The following is a 22509-nucleotide window of genomic DNA, read 5'->3' on the forward strand; positions in this document are numbered from 1 at the left end:
TTCCACTTGACATTTTATCCCAATATGGTATCCTCTGTGAATTAAGTATGTTAGTCCGTGCATAAGTATGTATCCTTTTTTTTTTTTTTATTATTTATATTTGTTTGGAAAAACGATTGAAAGTACGTTATAGACGTTATGGCCCTTCATCCCTGAATATTCTAGTAGGTATCTCCTAAGAGAAACACATTCTCTGACCAAAATACATTGATCATATTCAGGGTGTTTGACATCGCTACAGTAATTTTATCTAATATATGCTATCTACAAAAATTTTGCCTTGTCCCAATAATGCCATTTACTGCACCATACTTTTTCATTATCATGCATTGTATTTAGTTATGTGTCTTTAGTCTCTGTAAACCTTGAATAGTTCCCCAATCTTTTTGGCTTTGATGACACTGATATTTTTACAGAGTCTAGGTTACTTGTAGAAAAAGTTTGTCTGATTGTTTTTCGTTAGATTTTTGGTAGAAGAACTCTAAAGTTATGTGTTTCAGTGCATCACACCGGGAGGTACATGAGGTCACTTCATCCCACTTTTGGTGGTCCTGATTGGTGGTGTTTGCCAGAGTTTTCCACTGTAAAAGTGAAAAAACAAAAGCTTTAGCAATAAATAAGTGATCATATTGCATAGTCTTCTTGGTTCGTATTGAGATTTTAAGGATAAATTTATCTGCCTACACAAAGGAAAATATTTACCAAGCCTTTTATTTTTTTATTTTTTTTATTTAAAAAAAATTTTTTTTTTCAACGTTTATTTATTTTTGGGACAGAGAGAGACAGAGCATGAACGGGGGAGGGGCAGAGAGAGAGGGAGACACAGAATCGGAAACAGGCTCCAGGCTCTGAGCCATCAGCCCAGAGCCCGACGCGGGGCTCGAACTCACGGACCGCGAGATCGTGACCTGGCTGAAGTCGGACGCTTAACCGACTGCGCCACCCAGGCGCCCCACCAAGCCTTTTAATTGACCTGAAAGACATAAATTTTATTGAGACTAAAAGTAGAAGCAGAAAGACCAGGATTGGTTACAGTTAATTTGTCAGTTTGCTAAATACTTCATCTGTGACAGTCGTATAACTCAGGTAGGTAAGGCAAGAATTTCCCATTATATAGATGTCGAAATGGCTTGCTCAGTTAGCAACTGAGGTAGCCGGGACTTAAATATCCTGCTTTTGACAGTTTAGTAGTACTTTTCCTACTACACCATCATGTACTGAAAAACAGACTAAATACAACAGTATGCAACTGTATGAGGAAGGAGAATACTGCTGAGGCTGAAGGTATTAGTTTTGAGTTCAGGCAATTCTGAGTATATCACTTACTACCTGTGATGCCATGAGCAAGAGAATTCCTTACGTCTGTAAACTTGAGTTTCTTCATCTGAAGCATGGTACCAGAGTATTTACCACATCGGATAGTTTTGGGATTTCACAGTTAATATATTTGATGCATCCAACAGAGTGACAGAATAAGTGCTTATTAATATGAGCCATTCTTATTCTATATAGCTTTTGGAATTGGCCTTGGCATCTGTATCACTACTGTCATCACTGATACCTCCATTAATGCCTCAGTCACCACCTCAACAATCAGTAATTGAGGATCCGTGTGAGATACTGAGGGTAAAAAAAATGAATTTGAGGGGTGCCTGGGTGGCTCGGTCGGTTAAGTTTCCAGCTTCAGCTCAGGTCGTGATCTCGTGGCTTGTGAGTTCCAGCCCCGCGTCGGGCTCTGTGCTGACACCTCAGAGCCTGGAGCCTGCTTCAGCTTCTGTGTCTCCCTCTTTCTCTCTGCCCTTTCCTCACTGGTGCTTTGTCTCTCTTCCCCTGTCAAACATAAATAAACATTAAAAACAATTTAAAAATGAATTTGACAGTCTTTGCTCTCAATGAAGGATCAGGAGTTCATAATCAAGAGAAACAGACACAAAAACAGTGATTTTTGTTGGTATCACCCATGAACCAAATTTAATGCTGCATTTTTCTCACGTTGGGTTTACGTCTAATGAAATCATCATCAGAGCTTTACTAGGTTAGAGAACGCGATGAATACTAAGAATGATATTGTGTGACTTGAAGTATAACAGCTCAAGCATGGAAGACAGAAACATGCTTTGGGGAAATTTACAAATACAGCTTTAAGCAGAACAGTGTAACTTTGCCATGCGTTTGAAATAAGGCATGGGAGCTGAAAAATGTTACCAAATTATTAAAATGATGTCAGTCAGCAAAAAGCTATAGCAATCATTTGGTAAAAAGTGATTGGATGTGGTATGAGAGGCCACAGACATATGGTGGCTTTGCTTGGCCAGTGTTTTCACGTACCTGGAAGACCTGAACCAAAGTTACGGCTCTGGCACATGCCGCTGTTGGGAATTTGAGCAAGTTTCTTTCCTCTCTGTAAAACAGGTTAATTAGAATAACTGTCTGATGGGGTTGTTGAAGAAAATGTAAATAGCAACACAGGTTACCTACAGCATTAGGTCCTCAAAGCAAAGGACTTGGAACTGGTCAGGTATAATTATGAAGGAAGTAAAGTCAGTTTTCCCTTTATTTCTCCAGTATTTCCACTTTTTTTTAGTATTAAAATTTTTAAAAAATGTTTATTTTTTGAAAGGGAGACAAAGCACGAGCTGGGGTGGGGCAGAGAGAAAGAGAGACACAGAATCGGAAGCAGGCTCCAGGCTCTGAGCTGTCAGCACAGAGCCCGACGCAGGGCTGGAACTCACGAACTGTGAGCTCATGACCTGAGCCAAAGTCGGATGCTTAACTGACTTAGCCACTCAGGTACCCCTCCACTATTTCCACTTTAAAAAAAAAAAAATTTTTTTTAATGTCTATTTTTGAGAGAGAGAGAGAGAGAGAGAGAGACAGAGAGAGACAGAGTGTGAGCAAGGGAGGGGCAGAGAGAGAGGGAGACAGAGGATCCAAAGCAGGGTCTGCACTGTCAGCACAGAGCTTGATTCAGGGCTCAAACTCACAAATTGTGAGATCATGACCTGAGCCAAAGTTGGATGCTTAACTGACTGAGCCACCTAGACCCCCCTATGAAAGACATATAAACAAAAGTACATGGAAAAGTTGAAAACAGAGTCTATAAAAAAATTTATCAGGCAAAAAATAAGCAAGAGAAAGCTGATTAGATATAATGTACAAAATACTTTTAAGGCAAAAATGTACTACTAGAGGTAAAGGGAGTCACTATAATGATACAAATTGTATCACTGTCTCACAATAATAAAAGTTTTCATTCAACAGGAAGTTGTAAGAATTGTAAAATGTATATGCAGTAACATGGCATCAAAACTTAGCATTCAAATATGTAAAACAAATATTGACAGAAGCAAAAATCTATAAGGAGATATAGACAAATCCAAACTAGAGTAGAATTTTTCCCACATACCTCTGTTACCAGCTGAAATATCAACCAGGCAGAAATTGGTCAGAGAGCTATTAAAGGGCACCAGGGTGGCTCGGTTGAGTGATGGACTCTTGATTTCGGCTCAGGCAACGATCTCAGCTCAGGTCATGATCTTGCATTTTGTGGGTTCTAGCCCTACGATGGGCTCTGTGCTGACAACTTGGAGCCTGCTTGGAATTCTCTCTCTTCTTTCCTTTCTCTCTCTCAAAATAAACTTAAAAAAAAAAAAAAGGTAAATGATGACAATCTGATCATGAGAAAACAATAGACACACCCACCATCTGTATATCTAATTTTATTTTAACTACAACACTTAGTTTCTTCTGTTATCTAATCCTTCTTTGACCACCTGGCTTTAGAATGCTGCATGAGAGAGAGCATTCAAAGGACAGGTAGGAGAGCTTTCTGAACACCAAACAGAGCAAGTTTTTCTTTGCGTATTTTTATTTTTATTTTTTTTTTTTATTTTATTTTTTTTTTTTAAATTTTTTTTCAACGTTTATTTATTTTTGGGACAGAGAGAGACAGAGCATGAACGGGGGAGGGGCAGAGAGAGAGGGAGACACAGAATCGGAAACAGGCTCCAGGCTCTGAGCCATCAGCCCAGAGCCCGACGCGGGGCTCGAACTCACGGACCGCGAGATCGTGACCTGGCTGAAGTCGGACGCTTAACCGACTGCGCCACCCAGGCGCCCCTCTTTGCGTATTTTTAAATGTGTGTGTATTTACTCAATGTTACCAAATACAAAGTGATGTATGTTTGAAACAGTAGTGAGTGCTCCTTGGTTTGCACTTGAATTACATTGACTAATTATAAAGACTTACTTTTTCTGCATTCAAGGACAACCTAAAAATTTTTAATTGAGAAAGGGAGTAGCACTTGCTGCCCCGGGAATTCTTTATGCTGTGTACTTTACCCAAGGTTGTGTTTCTTTGTTTTGCTTCCAGTTTTTTTCCCCCTTTTAAAAATTGGCACTTTGGTGGCTTTGATCTAAGGTAGAGGACTTCAGAGGCATTGCTGACGAGGACCATACATACTCTTTCTTACCGATACCAGCATAACTACCAATTATGGCTGCTCTATCTACGTTTGGATAGTGCTTGAATAAAATATCTTAAATATTGCTTATAAAAACAAATATATGAATTTTATTTCTGAGTGACTAACTTCCTTTGCATTGAATTAACTCTGTGATTTCCCTCTTGAATCTTCCCTGTTCACTTTGTACAGAAATGCGTTTTCAGCATACTCGGGTCATTATAGCCTAACCTCAATGTCAGTGCAAAGGGGAACAACTTTCAGACTGGACTATAAGTGTCACATTTCCCTAAGTCTCTTCCACTTCAGGGTAAAAGAAATGCATACTAGTGGAGAATACCAAAAAGGAAGTCTTGATGTTGACATCTTGTGAATGTTGGAAGTAAGCAAAAATGAGAAGTTGGGAGGAAATCTGAACCAGAAATAATCTGCTTAGTGAATCATGCATTGTGTTAGTCACCTATTTGGCAACTACCCATTGAGTCCCAAGCTCTCCGTTAGGCACAGAAGATACAGAGATTCTTTCCTTTAGCAGCTATAAAGAGAGGGTGTATTCTTTTTTTTTCTTAAAAAATTTTTTTTAATCTTTATTTTTGAGAGAGAGAGAGCGAGCATGGGGGAGGAACAGATAGAGAAGGAGACACAGAATCCAAAGCAGGCTCCAGGCTCTGAGCTGTCAGCACAGAGCCTGATACGGGGCTCGAACCCACAAACTGTGAGATCATGACCTGAGCCGAAGTTGGACGCTTAAAGCAGGCGCTGTTTTAGATATGGCTCCACTTTTATAAAACTTATATTCTTGTGCAGGGAAACAGATAACAAAAAAAGTAAAAAAGTAGATAAGGTAATTTATGGTAAAACAAAAAACAGAATGCTAAATGCTTTAACAAGAAAATAAAGCAGGATAAACAGGATCAAAATTGGCTGGAGTGAAAGGATGGTTGGGGAGGGCTCCCCAAGGAGGTGATGTCTGTGCTGAGTTGTGAATGACCCCAGGAAGGAATGTTCTCAGAAATCACAAGGCCCTTAGGCAGGAATGAGAGCAATGCATTTAAAAAGAGCACAGCTTGGGGCGCCTGGGTGGCTCAGTCGGTTAAATGTCCGACTTCAGCTCAGGGCATGATCTCACACTCTGTGAGTTCGAGCCGAGCCCCGCGTCGGGCTCTGTGCTGAGAGCTCAGAGCCTAGAGCCTGCTTCACATTCTTTGTCTCCCTCTCTCTCTGCTCCTTCCCTGCTCATGCTCTGTCTCTCTCTGTCTCAAAAATAAATAAACATTAAAAAAAAAAAATTAAAAAAAAATAAATTAAAAAAAAAAAGAGCACAGCTTGTAGAATGTCCCTGATTTGGGGTATGTCCAGTGTTTCCTCATCATTGATTCAGCTTAATCATATTTGGAATTTATGCTAATTCTCTATGAGGGGTGTGTTACTCAGTGTATCATGTTAGGAGCTGTATGTCAGTTTATCTTGTTATTGATGTTATGAAAGTTAAAGGAAAGCTGAGAACCTGTTACAGATCAAACAGACTGAAGGTGGTTGACAACACAGGTAATGTAGTCATAGCTGCTCCAAGGAACAGTATTGAGGCGATTAGTGAATAATTATGGTGTCATTGGTAAATTCCTTAAATTCACTGTTTTTTAAAGTTTATTTTTTGAGAGAGAGAGAGAGAGAGAGAGAGAGAGAGAGAGAGAGAATCCCAAGCAGGCTCTGCACCATCAGCCCAGACAGCCAGCCTGACGCGGGGCTCGAACTCACAAACCATGAGGTCATGACCTGAGCCTAAATGAAAAGTCTGATGCTTAACCGACTGAGCCACTCAGGCACCCCATAAATTTGACTATTTTATGCAAAGGACTATTCTTGCCCTTAGGAGATACATGCTGAAGTATTTGGGGTGAAGGGCCATGATGTTGGCAAATTACCCATGAATTAGCAATCATAACTGTAATAACACATAGAGTAAGGAATAAGTCAAATGTGGCAAAATGTTCTCAGTCGGTGAATCCAAGTGAAGCATGTACTTGGATTTATTGGATTATTCTTGCAATAAAACTTAAAAAAGCGTGTGCCTGCAACAAATGGAGTTACAACAGAGAAAACCCTGTTTCCAGCTATTGGTCTCACAGTGTAGTTATGTAAACAATAAATGGTAATACGTAGAAGTTCAGAAAAGGGTGGAGGAAAGGGTTCCTGGAGTAAAAGGGTGCCCGGGCTCAGATAAGGATGTAGCAGGAAATACAAACAAACAGTCACACAGGGTGCTCTTGGGGACCAGTGGCAAGGATGGAGGTGGGCAAGCTTTGCTGCTGGAGGTGGTGGGGAGATGATGTTGGCTTTGAAGTGCCAGCAGGACCTGCAGGTGATGGTCAGTAGACTGTTGGGAATGGGCATCTCTAGCTCCAGGTGCAGATTTGGGAACCATCAGACACCGGAAGTTGTTGAAATCTCAGAAGGGCAGGAAGTTGGTCAGAGAGGGTATCTCTGGTGACAGAGGGTTGAGGACGGAAGCCCAGAGAATACCCAGGTAAAGAGTGGTGGAGGAGGATGAGCTACCAGAGGGACTGAGAGGGGAGGGCCAGGTAAATCAGAGGAGGGAGTGATGCAGAGGAGAGGTGAGGGAGATAGGAGTAAGGAGAGTTCAAGGAGAGCGTGCTCCGTGTGGCACATTGCCAAAGGGAGGTCAAGTCAGGTGAGGGGCAAAAGTGTTCCCTGGACTTGGTAGTCAGGGAAATCTTCTTGTAGGAAGTGAATTTTTTTTTTTTTTTAAGGTTATTTATTTATTGAGAGAGAGGATCTCAAGCAGGCAGCATGCTGTCAGCCCAGAGCCCGACTCAGGGCTCAATCCCACGAACCGTGAGATCATGACTTGAGCTGGAGATGAAATCAAGAGTCGGATGCTTAACCAACTGAGCCTCACAGGTGCTCCCCAGGAAGTGAATTTTAAGCTCAGCTTCGGGAGGTAAGAGTCAGGGAGGCAAAGGATGGAGGGTGATGGTGGCGGATAAGTCTTCTTCACAGCACAAAGCATAGGTGACGGCAAGGGGAGAGGAGGAGGCAAAGTGCACTCAGGCGACTGCAGAAGGCCAGTGTGGCTGGAGTGTGGTTGGAGGAGACAGTGAGGTGAGAACAGTCATGGGCAGTAATGCTGGTGAAGTAGGCAAGGGTCAGAGCATACAAAACGTTTTATAAGAGTTTGGATTTTGTCCTAAAAGTGAGGGACACTACTGGAGAATTTGAAGTCTTGGGATATATTATTGAACATTTCTGCATTTTACAAAGATCCGTTTAGGGGGCACCTGGCTGGCTCAGTCAGTAGAGCATGTGACTCTTGATCTTAGGGTCCAGAGTTCAAGCCCCATGTTGGGCCAGAGCTTACAAAAAACAAAAAACCAAATAAAAAGATCCCTTTGGCCAAAAATGGACTAGCACCTTGGTGTGGGGTGAGGGTGGGGATAAATCTCAGGCTGGGGAGACCTCTGGAGGCTGTTGTGGTAATCTAGACTTGCACAGTAGGTATGCAGGTTGAAAGTGAATAGTGACTTAGGTTTGAGAATCAAGACAGAGATGTTGGAACTAGTTGGAGAGAGAGATTGTAAAGCATGGGTTTCTAGGTCACAGAACTTGGTGGGTGTTGGCTGCCGCTGTTCACCGAGATGCAGAAAGAACAGGTTGGGGGAAAAAATAGCATGAGTTCAGTGTTAGACATGTTAGGGTGGGAGGTGTCTGTGTGCTATCCAGATTATGTCCGTTGGGCAGTTAGATGGAGATCCTGAACCTAATAGAGAGGTGTTGGGTGGGGACTGTCATATATTTGGGGCTCATAAGCACATGGATGGTTTGTGAAGTCACAAATAAAGGAAGGCCAGAGAAATAAGAGGTTTTCTAGGGAGAAAATGAGGAGGAATTTTTAAATTAACATTGAATTTGACCATGTGATGATTGAAGGGGAGTAGATAGGAAAACTGAAAGGATCCAAGGGAGTAAATTCTTCCTGTTATAGGCACCTATTAAGAAATTGTTTACTCATCAGTTTATTCATTTATTGAGCAAATATTTGTTAACCTCAGAAGAATATTAACCTTGGAGTAAAGAGACCTGGATATTATTGACTCTGAAATGAGCTGACTTTGTTATCTTGAGCACAGCACTTAATCACTCCAAGTCTGGTTTCTTTATGTCCATTTCCACTACAAGTTTTCTAAGAAATATTAATAAACGAATCATAACTTCCAAAATATTTTATAGTAGAAACGTATATAAAACAGTAAGTTAGAACTTATGGCAGAGGTCAGCCCCAGAATTTGCTAAAGGTGAGACCTTATGAATGTGTCCTCTTTGGTGTATTAATACTTGATCTGGGCTTTTCACTCAAGCCTGTGCACACAAGACTGTGCACATGTGCTTATGTCCGTTGCTTCTCTGAACCTCATTAAAAGAGAAGAAAAATAAAAAATGGCATCACTTGCCAACAGTGCTGGGAATAAGACCAGAATTTTTTTTTTTTTTTTTTTGACTGTTCTGGAAAATTACAAAGGCACTGGCGTCATCGGGTAAATCAGTGACAGAAAAGGCAGCCAATGGAGGTAGAACTGTTCTTTCCAGAGACCTCTGGAAGCTTCCATGCTTGGAATTGCCAGATACGGATATGGATTAGGAAATAGGAAGAAATCAGGAAGAAATAATTGATGAATGGAAACGTGGACCAACTAGTTCAATCCCCACGGCCCCGCAACTGCTTATACTTTGAATTCACCCGTTCCAGTCTGTGCAATTCAACTTGGAACCTGTTGTGCACTGAATGTTTGTGTCGCTCTCAAATTCACATGTTGAATACACAGTGAATTCACAAACTGAATACCCAGTTTGATGGTGTTTGGAGATGAGGCCATCAGAAGGTTAATTGGGTTTGGATGCGGTCATGAGGCTGGGCCCCCATGATGGGATTAGTGTCCTTACAGGAAGAGGAAGAGACTGGAGCTCTCTCTGCACTGTGAGGGCATTGCGGGAAGATGGCTATCTGCGAGCTAGGAAGGGAGTTCTCACCAGGAGCCAAATCAGCTGCACCTTGATCTTGGACTTCCCATCCTCCAGAACTGTGAGGTATAAACATGTGTAGTTGAAGCCACAGTCTGTGGTGATTTGTTACGGCAGCCCACGCAACCAGGAGTCAGTCTTTGCTAAAGTTAGCCTCACACCCAGCACTCCCCACTTCAGGCCACGGCCTTCCAAACAAATATGAAGTGTTATTATGATGGTACACAATGGATGGTGTTTTCAGGGCAGAAACTTTCTTTATAGGCAGGTTTCTCACAACATTTATCCCTAAAGCTTAATTGTATTAACCTGTGCCTTAAAGAAGTTACTTCTCTGGAGAAATAGTTTCTGCTGCTCAGATTTATACATCCTGGGCAATACCTAGTTACTCTGTTTCTATTGTTTTCTTGTTCACATATCAGGATTTTTTTTTAGTTTTAACTTTTTTTTTTTTTTTTGTATTTAGCAGAGGATAGATAGCTCTCTTCGTGAGTTCCTGAAGTACAGATACTACATAGGTAGTGAGTATGAAGTTTGTATCTTTAGGTGGGCAAAGATGTTTTCTAATAACTTGGCTTAATCCAGGAGACACTGTTTCCTCTCTTTAGAAGAAAAATACCATCTTGTCAATTCAAAGGAATTTATTCCAATTGTTTTCCTCACTCCCTCTTTCCCGTACGGTAGGTGAGCTCAGTTTCTGCAGGTGGGGATGGGTGTGGTTTTGAATATCTTGGCACTGGGGGAGGAGCATTTGGGCTGAAGACCATCCTTTGCCTTCTCAGCTCCCACTTACCTTGGGGACTTGGACATGAGTCTCTGTTGATTCCCTGGGTTTTGCTCTGGCTTCTGAAGGTCCAGCTGTGCGGCGTGTTTTTGCTTTCCTTGGAAAAATGGGAAATGAAGGTACGGTCTTCCTTCCCTGCTTGAGGAGTGAGTGCAGGAGGCGGGGCTGCCCTGGGACCCCAAGGGCACAGCAATCTATCATTATTACTCATCCCACTCCCAGGAGCTAAGCAGCCTCACAGGGCTGGCCGTGCAGCTGACATTCATCTCCATGGGCAACACTGTGGGAACCTAGGGAGTTGGCTGGTGTTTTTATTATTCTCCCCACTCATCTCAGGTGTCAGGTCTCGAGAGGGTGGGCAACATGTAAGCGCTGGTCATGTCTCCTTCTTCCACGAACTGGAGCCACACATTCCCTTCCAGGTGGGAAAATGATTCTCCAGCCTGGTCTGTTCTCTCCTCTACAACTTATGGGAATAAATTTTGTGCTGTGAATCCTCAGGGCTTCATTATTTATATGCAAAGCCATGCTTTTGAAATTTTAAATGATTCTCTTTCAGAAAGCCCAGTTCTGAAAATCTGGAGCATTACAGCTCTTGAAAGCCTCTGTGCATCCTCTAGACGTGAACCTGAGCGACATGCCCATGGGCAGTATCTATTCACAGAGTATACTCTAAGTAATGGAATGAGTTGACTTGATGGAATTATCTAGAATTGACTATTAGAATTTTAGGGAAAAGCTGCCAAAGCAATGATTATGGTTTTGGCCACATTGGTTGTTAAATTTTTTGTTTTTTTTTTTTCCTGATAGTAATTAACCAAGTATTTTAAGTCTTTTTTGGTTCATGATTTTAAAATCATGCCATCTGGGTAGAGAACAATGCTTATACTCCTGTTCATGAAGGCAGATGGGTAGGCTGGCACTTCCTTGAAAGCAATATTAAAGTTATTTCAGTGTATCCGAGTTTATGACATCAGGGAGATGAAACTGTAGAAACACTGCCTAGAAGGCATTGATGAGTAATAGAAGAGGTAATACTAAGAGATGGGTAATCTTAATGGGTATCTTAAAATTGCTTGCTCCTTCTGTAGGTTGACACGAACTGCTGAGTACTGAAATGAAGTCCCACAAGAATTAAAGCTCCTCATGACAATTCTTGGTGTTAGGGAATTGCTCTTTTGGAAGATGGTATAAATTATATCTCAAGTCCCTTCTAAGGGAAATATTTCTGTTTGAATAAACAACTTATTCACGTTTGGAGGACACTACTCAGCATAGGAGCTAAAACAATACACCTTGAAAAGTTTTTTCAATTTAAAATAATTTATTAAGTGTTTTATAACAGACAGAGTGAAAAATCCCATTGGGAAGAGTTCTAGAATCTTTAACATGTGAAAAGATGTGTGTAAGATAATGATAAATAAAATATCCCATCAGGTTGTCAACAGAGATTTTTGTCTCCACCATTTCTCTTGCAAAAGCGATTCCATATGTGACTGTGTTTTCAAATCCGCATTCGTTAGCCTTGGCAGCCACACCCAGTGTGTCACGTGGAGCTCTATCCAATGAATGCTGAAAAACTGCTCGCACTCAGAATACTGCCTGAAGTTCATTAATTTGCCAGTGATTTTCCTTGCATCCAGCCCAGAGAAGTTATCTTGCTGACATAAACAGATGTAAAAAAACTTCGTAGAACTTTATGTTGAACTAAACTCCTAGCTTCTAAGTGGACTGGACCTGACCTGTACAACATTTATGAACTTGTAGATAGCAGAACGTATCTTCTAAAAAGTAATTAGAAAGTTTATGAATTTATTAAAGTTATATTCTTTGAGCTTTAACCTTTTTATGAAAAGGCATCTCATTACTACAGCGAAGAGATTTTCAGACAGCAATATTGGGAGTGCGAAAATAATTCAGTTTAGGGAGAAATGATTGCTTCAACATTTAACCAGATATGGATTGAACCATATATGTTCCATATATGGAACAACGTGGGCTTTGGAGTCAGACAGTCTTGGTTTTGAACATTGTACACAGCCATTCATTCCATCCCTTATTCATTCTATAGTATTTAACTGATACCCAGTTGCTGGGGACACAGTGGTAAACAAAACAGGCGTTTTACTGCCTCTGTGGACCTCATAGTCTAGTGGGGGAAGTAGATAGGAAATAAATGATCGTATAATTAAATAATAGTTACAACTGGTGATTACATGAAGGCTAAGTGCTGGGTGCCATGAAATCAAATACCACAAGGAGTAATTTAGATTGAGGCTCGGAAGGCCAGTTGGAGGACTGGAAGCCGGCCATAATGTGGTTGGGTAGAGCGAACCAGAGTAAGAGAGGTTGAGGGAGAAGGGTAGGGAGGGGGAGGAGAGGAGCCAGAAAAATGAAGCTGTAAGGTTTGATCAAAATTTTTATCCTTTTTGAAATTTTTTTTTTTTCAACGTTTTTTATTTATTTATGGGACAGACAGAGACAGAGCATGAACGGGGGAGGGGCAGAGAGAGAGGGAGACACAGAGTCAGAAACAGGCTCCAGGCTCTGAGCCATCAGCCCAGAGCCTGACGCGGGGCTCGAACTCACGGACCACGAGATCATGACCTGGCTGAAGTCGGACGCTTAACCGACTGCGCCACCCAGGCGCCCCTCCTTTTTGAATCTAAATTTATTTTTTATAGAATGTGGATAGTAGTAACTGCTTCATGTAATTGCTCTCGGAATTAAATAGCATTATACTTAAGTAATGCTTAATACAGACCTAGCATAATAAGTATTCACTACCTAGTGGCTGTAAATATTAATAATAATACCCTTGTGGAGTTTAAATTCAGGTGTGGTGATAATATCCACCTTAAAAATGGAAATAAGAGGGGCTGGTAAGTTGCTTAAAGAGCTTCAGGGAAAAGTTCCACATTTATGCTAATTTTAGAAATGAGTTGTTTATTACAGTCACAACTGAGGGAAAAAGGAAAACAAAACATCTTAATGTTTTCTAATTAATCAGTGAATTTAAGTGACATATCAGCGAGGTTACAGAATATAGATACTGAAGTTATAGATAGTTGATTAATGTAATTTCCTGTAATATACATCTAGTATATAAAAGCTTGAGATCAAGCTTGGCTGTTTCTCAGGGCCTGACAAGCTTCTGAAGGCAGGATGAGTTAAAGAAATAATTGCCAACTTAGTAGTTAAGATATTTTCATAACAAGATTCAGAAAGATTACAAATTAAGTAGGAACGGACCTTCATCCTAACAAGGATTAACACGTAATTTTGGTTCCTTCAAGATAAGCATTTAAAAATATTTTATACTTTTATCCTTATCTAATAATATGTGGATGGATAATTCATGGCCTTTCCTCCCCAGTGTATCTTGGTCAACTATCTCCTCTTATCTCCAGCTTCTTCTAAAGCTCATGTCTCTGTTCTAGGTTGGTCTCTAGCCAAGGCTAATTTAAAAAAATAAGAGATTTACTACTTTCTATTTTTACAAGAAGTGAGTGAAATTCCACCTAAACTTCTTCTAAGGGGCCATTGTTTAGCCCTAGTAAACTGTTATTATAAATCAGTAAATAAGTTCATCTAGGTATTTTTTTTGTATTTTTATTTAATTCATTTTTTAAAAATTTGCATCCAAGTTAGTTAGCATATAGTGCAACAATGATTTCAGGAGTAGATTCCTTAATGCTCTTACCCATTTAGCCCACCTCCACTCCCACAACCCCTCCAGTAACCCTCTGTTCTCCATATGTAAGAGTCTCTTATGTTTCATCCCCCTCCCTGTTTTTATGTTATTTTTGCTTCCCTTCCCTTATGTTCATCTGTTTTGTTTCTTAAAATCTTCATGTGAATGAAGTCATATGATAATTGTCTTTCTCTGACTAATTTCACTTAGCATAATACCCTCTAGTTCCATCCACTTAGTTGCAAATGGCAAGATTTCATTCTTTTTGATTGCTAATACTCCATTGTAATATATATACCACCTCTTCTTTATCCATTCATCCATCGATGGACATTTGGGCTCTTTCCATACTTCGGCTATTGTTGATAGTGCTGCTATGAACATGGGGGTGCATGTGTCCCTTTGAAACAGCATACCTGTATCCCTTGGATAAATATCTAGTAGTACAATTGCTGGGTCATAGGGTAGTTCTATTTTTAATTTTTCAAGGAACCTCCATACTGTTGTCTAGAGTGGCTGCACCAGTTTGCATTCCCACCAGCAGTGCAAAAGAGATCCTCTTTCTCCACATCCTCGCCAACATCTGTCGTTGCCTGAGTTGTTAATGTTAGCTGTTCTGACAGGTGTGAGATGGTATTCTCATTGTGGTTTTGATTTGTATTTCCCTGATGATGAGTGATGTTGAGCATTTTTTCATGTGTCTGTTGGCCCTCTGAATGTCTTCTTTGGAGAAGTGTCTATTCATGTCTTTTGCCCATTTCTTCACTGGATTATTTGTTTTTTTGGGTGTTGAGTTTGATAAGTTCTCTATAGATTTTGGATACTAACCCTTTATCTGATATGTCATTTGCAAATATCTTCTCCCATCCTGTCAGTTGCCTTTTAGATTTGCTGATTGTTCCCTTTGCTGTGCAGAAGTTTTTATTTTGATGAGATCCCAATAGTTCATTTTTGCTTTTGTTTCCCTTGCCTCTGGAGACGTGTTGAGTAAGAAGTTGCGGTAGTCAAGGTCAAAGAGGTTTTTGCCTGCTTTCCCCTTGAGGATTTTGATGGCTTCCTGTCTTACATTTAGGTCTCTCATCCATTTTGAGTTTATTTTTGTGTCTGGTGTAAGAAAGTGGTCCAGGTTCATTTTTCTGCATGTTGCCGTCCAGTTTTCCCAGCACCACTTGCTGAAGAGACTGTCTTTATTCTATTGGATCTTCTTTCCTGCTTTGTCAAAGATTAGTTGCCCATGTGTTTGTGGGTCCATTTCTGGGTTCTCTGTTCCATTGATCTGAGTGTCTGTTCTTATGCCAGTACCATACTGTCTTGATGATTACAGCTTGAAGTCCGGGATTGTGATGCCTCCTGCTTTGATTTTCCTTTTCCAAGATTGTTTTGACTATTTGGGGTCTTTTCTGGTTCCATACAAATTTTAGGATTGTTTGTTCTAGCTCTGTGAAGAATGCTGGTGTTATTTTGATAGGTTTTGCATGGAATATGCAGATTGCTTTGGGTAGTATTGACATTTTAACAATATGGAGCATGGAATATTTTTCCATTTTTTGGTGTCTTCAATTTCTTTCATAAGCTTCCTATAGTTTTCAGTGTGTAGATTTTTCACCTCTTTGGCTAGATTTATTCCTAGGTATTTTATGGTTTCTGGTGTCATCTAGGTATTTTTATGTTTGATAGGCTACCCTTAGAGATGTGAACAAAGAGAAGAAGCCTTGCCTTTCTCTTTGTCCGTTTACTCCTCCATCCATTCATTTATTCAACAGATATTGAGTAGATATCCATTCAGTAGACATTTATGGAGGTGTTCATCATATCCTAGGAAAGGTACATGGTGCTAGGGATACAAATATAATTGATTTCTAGATTCTGCCTTGAAACCCACAACCTTGTAGCCAAATCATTCATTCATTCATTTATTAATACTGTATATGTATTTCACAAGTGCCTACTCTGTGCCTGGCACTGTTGTAGACACTGGGGACACAGTGCTGAAAAACAGACATAGGGTCTGCCCTGGTGGAGCTTTCATTCAAGTGGTGTACCTAAAAATGAGTGTAGAAGGTAAGGGCTCTGTTCCCCAAACTGGCCTGGTGGCTGTGTGTGGGGTGCACAAAATTATTTAGGAGAGTTTTAGGCAGAAAATATTTCAATTTTTATTTATCTTAATCTCATTTTACTTTATTTATATTTTGTGTATATTTGGTAATGTACTTAATCTGTATAGTACTTTATATCATTTATGTGTAATAAATATTTAAATTTGTTCCATCAGTTCATACTGATAGGTTGCATAAACAAAAACATTTGCAGACCCCCGGAGGAAAGCATGGATTTAGCATTAGATAGCCTTACAAGTTTGAAGTCAGTTTCCATCACTCGCTATTTGTGGGTCCTTGGGCAGGCCAGAGCTCTGCATCCTTTGTCAGAAGTGTTGTCAGGATTGACTGCAATAGTGTTAGTGGAGTGCTCATATTGTGTCTGTTTATATCAAGTCCTCAACAAAGTGATAACTGATGTTACCATTGTTATTATTCATGTGATAAATAAATGCAGGCATCTTCAAAGTGATACAGAAACATCCGAGAAGGAACTAGTTAAGCTGTCACCCTAGTGCCATGAAACTATTATAATAGATACTTGCTGGGAATATAAGTTGGTGCTACTTCATACGCAATATGTACCCAAATCCTTAAATTTGTAATTTATATTGACCCAATTATTTTCCTTCCAGGAATTTATCCTAAGGGAACAATCAGAAATTCTAACAGATTTATAATAGTGACAGATAGGAGAGAGAACTAAATGCCCAGATAAAAAATAGTCAGGTTTAATTACAACTTTATGATGGAATATTGTGCAGCTTTTAGTATTTTTATTTTTTATTTACCTTTTTAATGTTTTATTTATTTTTGAGAGAGACAGAGTGTGAGTAGGGGAAGGGAAGAGAGAAAGGGAGACACAGAATCGGAAGCAGGCTCCAGGCTCTGAGCCATCAGCACAGAGCCCGATGTAGGGCTCGAACCCACGGACCGGACCATGAGATCATGACCTGAGCTGAAGTCAGACACTTACCTGACTGAGCCACCCAGGTACCCCCAGCTTTTAATATTTTTAAAGAATACTTGGGGAAACATTAATATTTAGTGATGGATGTAGGATACAAAATTACAGTTTTAGTGTAATCCCAATTACATTTTTTTTTTTTTTAAAGCACACAGTTTAATTAAATGGTGTTGGGAAAACTAGACAGCTACATGCAAAGGAATGAAACCAGACCACTTTCTTACACCATACACAAAAATAAACTCCAAATGGATAAAAGACCTACAGGTAAGACTTGAATCCATAAAACTTCTAAAAGTAAACATAGGTAGTAATCTCTTGGACATCGGCCTTAGCTACATATTTATGGATATGTCTCTGCAGGCACAAGAAACAAAAGCAAAAATAAACTATTGAGCTTAACACCAGATTAAGCTCTCGTACAGCAAAGGAAACTAACAAAATGAAAAAGCAACCTACTAAAAGGGAGAAGATATTTTTAAATGACATATTGGTTAAAAGGTTAGCATCCAAAATATATAAAGAACTTATACACCTCAACACCAAAAAAACAAATAATCTAATTAAGAAATGGGCAGAAGACATACAGATATTTCTCCAAAGAAGACACACAGATGGCCAACAGACACATGAAAAGATGCTCAACATCACTCTTCATCAGGGAACTGCAAATCAAAACTACAAGAAGATCACCTCACACCTGTCGAATGGCTAAAATAAAAAATACAAAAAACCCACAAGTGTTAGCAAGGATGTGGAGCAAAGGAAACTCTCTTGTACTGTTGGTGGGAATATAAATTGGTACAGCCACTGTGGAAAACAGTATGAAGGTTACTCAAGAAATTAAAAATAGAACTACCCTATGACCTAGGAATCACACTACTGGGTATTTACCCAAAGAATACAAAAACACGAATTCAAAAGGATATATGCACTCCTGTGTTTATTGCAGCATTATTTATAATAGCCAAATTATAGAAGCAGCCTGTTTCTATTGATAGATGAATGGATAAAGAAGATGTGGTACATGTAAAGTGGGATATTATTCAGCCATCAAAAAGAATGAAATCTTGATACTTGCAACAATATAGACGGAGCTAGAAAATATAGCACTAAGTATGTCAGAGAAAAACAGATACCTTATGATTTCACTCATATGTGGAATTTAAGAAACAAAAAAAACAATGGAAAAAAAAGACAAACCAAAAAAGAGTCTCTTAATTACAGAGAACAAACAGATGGTCACCAGAGGGTAAGTGAGTGGGGGATGGGGATGGGTGAAATGGGTGAAGGGCATTAACCGAACACTTATTGTGGAGCGCCTGGCTGGCTCAGTTGGTGGAGCATGTGACTCCTGATCTCAGGTTGTGAGGTCAAGCCCCACATTGAGTGTAGAGATCACTTAAAATTAAAATCTAAAACAAACACAAAAAAGAGTATACCAGGAGCACCTGGGTGGCTCAGTCAGTTAAATGTCCGACTTTGGCTCAGGTCATGATCTCACGGTTCGTGAGTTCAAACTCTGCATCGGGCTCTCTGCTGTCAGTGCAGGGCTTGCTTTGGATCCTCTGTCCCCCTCTCTCGGCTTCTCCCCACTCTCTCTTTCTCTCTCTGCCCCTCCCTAGCTCACATGCACTCCCTCTCTCTTTCTCAAAGACGAATAAACATTAAAACATTTTTTTGAACATTTATTCATTTTTGAGAGTGAGAGAGACAGAGCATGAGTGGGGCAGGGGCAGAGAGAGGGAGACACAGAATCCAAAGCAGGCTTCAGGCTCCGAGCTGTCAGCAAAGAGCCTGATGCGGGGCTTGAACGCATTAACTGTGAGATCATGACTTGAGCTGAAGTTGGATGCTTAACTGACTGAGCCACCAGGCGCCCCAAATAAACATTTTTCAAAAAATTAAAAAAAAGTGTACTTACCATGGTGAGCATTGAGTAATGTATAGAATTGTTGAATCACTATATTGTACACTTGAAACTAATATAATACTGTCTATTAACTATACTGGAATAAAAAATAAAGAAAAAACCCTTCTAATTCAATATCCCTATTGAAAAAAAATACAGTATTCCAAAATACCCTTAATACTCGTGCTCTGTTAAAAGAAATTGAGTCTTCTTTTCATTGGATAAGGCAGAGCTGCGATTAGAAAAACTGAGATGTTGGGGTTCCTGGGTGGCTCAGTCGGTTAAGTGTCCAACTTCAGCTCAGGTCACGATCTTGCGGTTCATGGGTTCAAGCCCTGCGTAGGGCTCTGTGCTGACAGCTCAGAGCCTGGAGCTCGCTTCAGATTCTGTGTCTCCCTCTCTCTCTCTGCCCCTTCCCTGATCATGCTCTATGTTTCAAAAATAAACAAACATTAAAAATTAAAAAAAAAAACAAAACCTGAGAGGTCAAACCTTTGGGAGATTTGCTTTAAGTACTAATCCTGATATAATTCTAAGATGTATGTATATATATATCATCCTGATGTAATTCTAAAAAACACCCCATATACAGCATGTGTGTGTGTGCGTGTGTGTGTGTGTGTGTGTGTGTGTGTGTGTGTGTGTGTGCATGTATGTAAATCCCAACTGACTCACTGAGCCAGGGACTGTTTCCATTCACTCTTTGTAACAATTCACGAGTAGGAACTGTTGTTATTTCCTCACCTGAAAATGAGGCAATTAAGGCCTGAAAAGGAAATTCTGTAGCCAAATAAATAACTGGTAGTAGATCTAGAGGCCATGATTGCTTTTCTGTGGTGTATGATTTAAAACATACATCTAGGTAGGTTTATTGAATGGACGTTGTAAAGTGATCCTGCCAGCGGGGGAGGCACTTTGGCACACGGTCCACGAGTGCAATTCTCCTTTGAATTCTATGTGAGTGTTCACAGTTTGTGGTGTCCATCAGTATAGGACATGGTCAAGTACAGTATATCCATAAGATGGGAATCTAAAAAGCAGTTTAAAGAACGGAACTATCTGTTTAGGGCAACGTGAATAGATATCAAAAACATACTGTTTAAAAAAATATTTTTTAATGTTTATTTTTGAGAGAGAGAGAGAGAGAGTGTGCGTGTGTGCAAGTGGGGGAGGGGCAGAGAGAGGGGGAGATAGGGAATCCGAAGCAGACTCCAGGCTCTGAGCTGTCAGCACAGAGCCTGATGTGGGGCTCCAACTCACGAACCACGAGATAATGAGCTGAGCCAAAGTCAGACACTCAACTGACTGAGCCACCCAGGCACCCCAAAAACATACTGTTTCTAAAATAAAGTAAATGAGAGCAAAACTAACAGATGTCATTTATGTTTAAAAATGTATGTTAAATAAGGGGCGCCTGGGTGGCTCAGTCGGTTAAGCGTCTGACTTTGGCTCAGGTCATGATCTCGTGGTCCGTGAGTTTGAGCCCCGCGTCGGGCTCTGGGCTGATGGCTCAGAGCCTGGAGCCTGCTTCCGATTCTGTGTCTCCCTCTCTCTCTGCCCCTCCCCCGTTCATGCTCTGTCTCTCTCTGTCTCAAAAATAAATAAATGTTAAAAAAATATATATGTTATATAAGATAATATATCTCTTTAGGTGTAAGTAAAAATGCAAAAAGATATTTCTTTAATGGTCTGAAGAATACTTACCAAACTTATCTAATAATTACCTCTGGAGTGGAGGAAGAGGTCAAAATAAGAGGTCATGGAGAAAGGAAATTGTAGCTACATTTGTCATCTTCTAATTTCTTAAAAGTGGCTATTAATTTTAATGTTAAAATTAATGTCTTAATTAAGTCAAAGACAACTGAAATTGTTTAAATTAGAGTGTGTTTAAATTAGAGTGCAGTTTACTAGGTTCTCAACTGTCACATCCTAATCTTCAGACTTAAGAAACTGAGTACTGTGTTTCTGCATTCCTTCTTGGCTGTGGAGTCCACAGGAAACCCCAAATTTGAACCTCTGCATGCACAAAGAAGGCAGAGGCAGAAAGAAGAATTGTTGAGTTCCCAGCAATACTTGGAATGAGTTTGTTAAGCAACTACAACATTTTGACTACATTTGGGACAGGAAATTCACATGAAAAGAAATAGAATATAATAGAATAGAATAGAAATAGAATATAATATATTATATAATAGAATATAAATAGAATATAAATAATATTATGGCCAGAATAGTGTCTTCAAGGATTAAAAAGAAAAGAATTCAATGATTTTTAATGTTTTCATTAACTGTAAAAAGATCTCCAGCTAATAAGGGACAAGCCCAGAGAAGGAGAGTGACCTAAAATAGCTTGTGTATTGCACTAAGTGCTTTCTCTTCCAAGGTGGCTGGCCCTTAACTCGGCCCAAACAAAACCCAATAAAAACAATGCTGCGTCATCACTTCTAGTAATATTGTTCTGTAAAAAGGAAGCCGCAAAGTCCAGCCTACACACTCCTGATGGTAACAAAGCCTCCACAGAGGCCTGCCTTGTAAAAAAAAAAAAAAAAAAAAAAAAAATATATATATATATATATATATATATATATATATATATATGTATATTAAAAAAAGAAGAAAATGGCAGGAAAATGTTAGCAACAGACAATCCCTCCGGCTTTCACTGTCAAAAGAATTCAAATCCGGTTTCACCTTCCTGTAAGAGTCCCTGCAAGGAGACGAAGCAAGATCCACAATTAAGTTTTTAGAATTCATTTTTCTCTGTTTTGTGTCCAGGATGGATTGGATGAATGGCCGATTTCGAACCTTGAACCTCAGTGCTTAGCAACTCTCGTTGCTTAATGAAGAGGCGAAGGATGTCTTTGGCACGCTCAGTAGGACAGACTGAAGTGAGGAGACTCCCATTTCGGGAGCTCCTCCTTCTGAAACAGGGAGCCTGTTTATAATCTGTATAACCTGAGCTGGCTCCACCTCCCCAGGACCTGCATCCCATCCTCCATGCAGGCCCCCCAGGGGCACAGCAGGAGGTGGCTGGGGAAGATGGAAGGAGGGATCAGAGCCAAGGAAGAAAACCAACTAGTGGACAGCATATTCACCTTAATAGCAGTTTATTCACTCTTCTCTTATTTGCAATTTAGAAGTCTTCCTAACCCATTGGTTCCTCCAGTTTTCTGCAGAACCTGACCAATCAGAACTCCCACTGACCACTGCTGTCTTTCAGCTATCCTCCCTCGCAGCCTAGGCTTTCACTTCACAGCACTTAACACAATGGCAAGCGATAAATTATGTGTGTAATTACGTATTTCATGTCCCCCTCCCTCAGAAGACTGTGGTGTTTGCTAAGCTGTCCTTAGCACCTACTCAGGACCTCACAATGAAAACGCTCAATAATTATTTGTGGAATAAGTGAATGAATGGATGGAGGACTGTTCTTACTAATACTTTGGTCCTCCCATTTGATTCACTCCAGATCTTGTCCAGTTTTCATCTGTTATTCCAGATTCCGTCAGCTGATTGACTTCTACTGAGCCCCCTGCTCCAGCAGTGGGCTGGTTTA

The 22509-nt window shown here is 40.1% G+C and overlaps 1 protein-coding gene across 5 annotated transcripts in view; it reads left to right on the forward strand.

Moving 5' to 3' along the window:
• CCDC170 (coiled-coil domain containing 170) overlaps positions 1–22509 on the forward strand; it is a 102305-nt gene that overhangs the window by 2196 nt on the left and 77600 nt on the right. Inside the window, exon 1 of one of the 5 annotated variants that reach the window (XM_086708135.1) lies at positions 6323–10403. The exons of the other annotated variants lie outside the window; for them this stretch is intronic. The gene's annotated coding sequence lies outside the window, so the exon portion shown is untranslated. Of the gene's footprint in view, positions 1–6322; positions 10404–22509 lie in introns of those variants that run through there. 5 annotated transcript variants of the gene reach the window in all.

This window comes from Puma concolor, chromosome B2 (assembly GCF_028749965.1).
Source record: "Puma concolor isolate L17-30 chromosome B2, mPumCon1.1.hap2, whole genome shotgun sequence".
NCBI classification, from domain to species: Eukaryota; Metazoa; Chordata; class Mammalia; order Carnivora; family Felidae; genus Puma; species Puma concolor.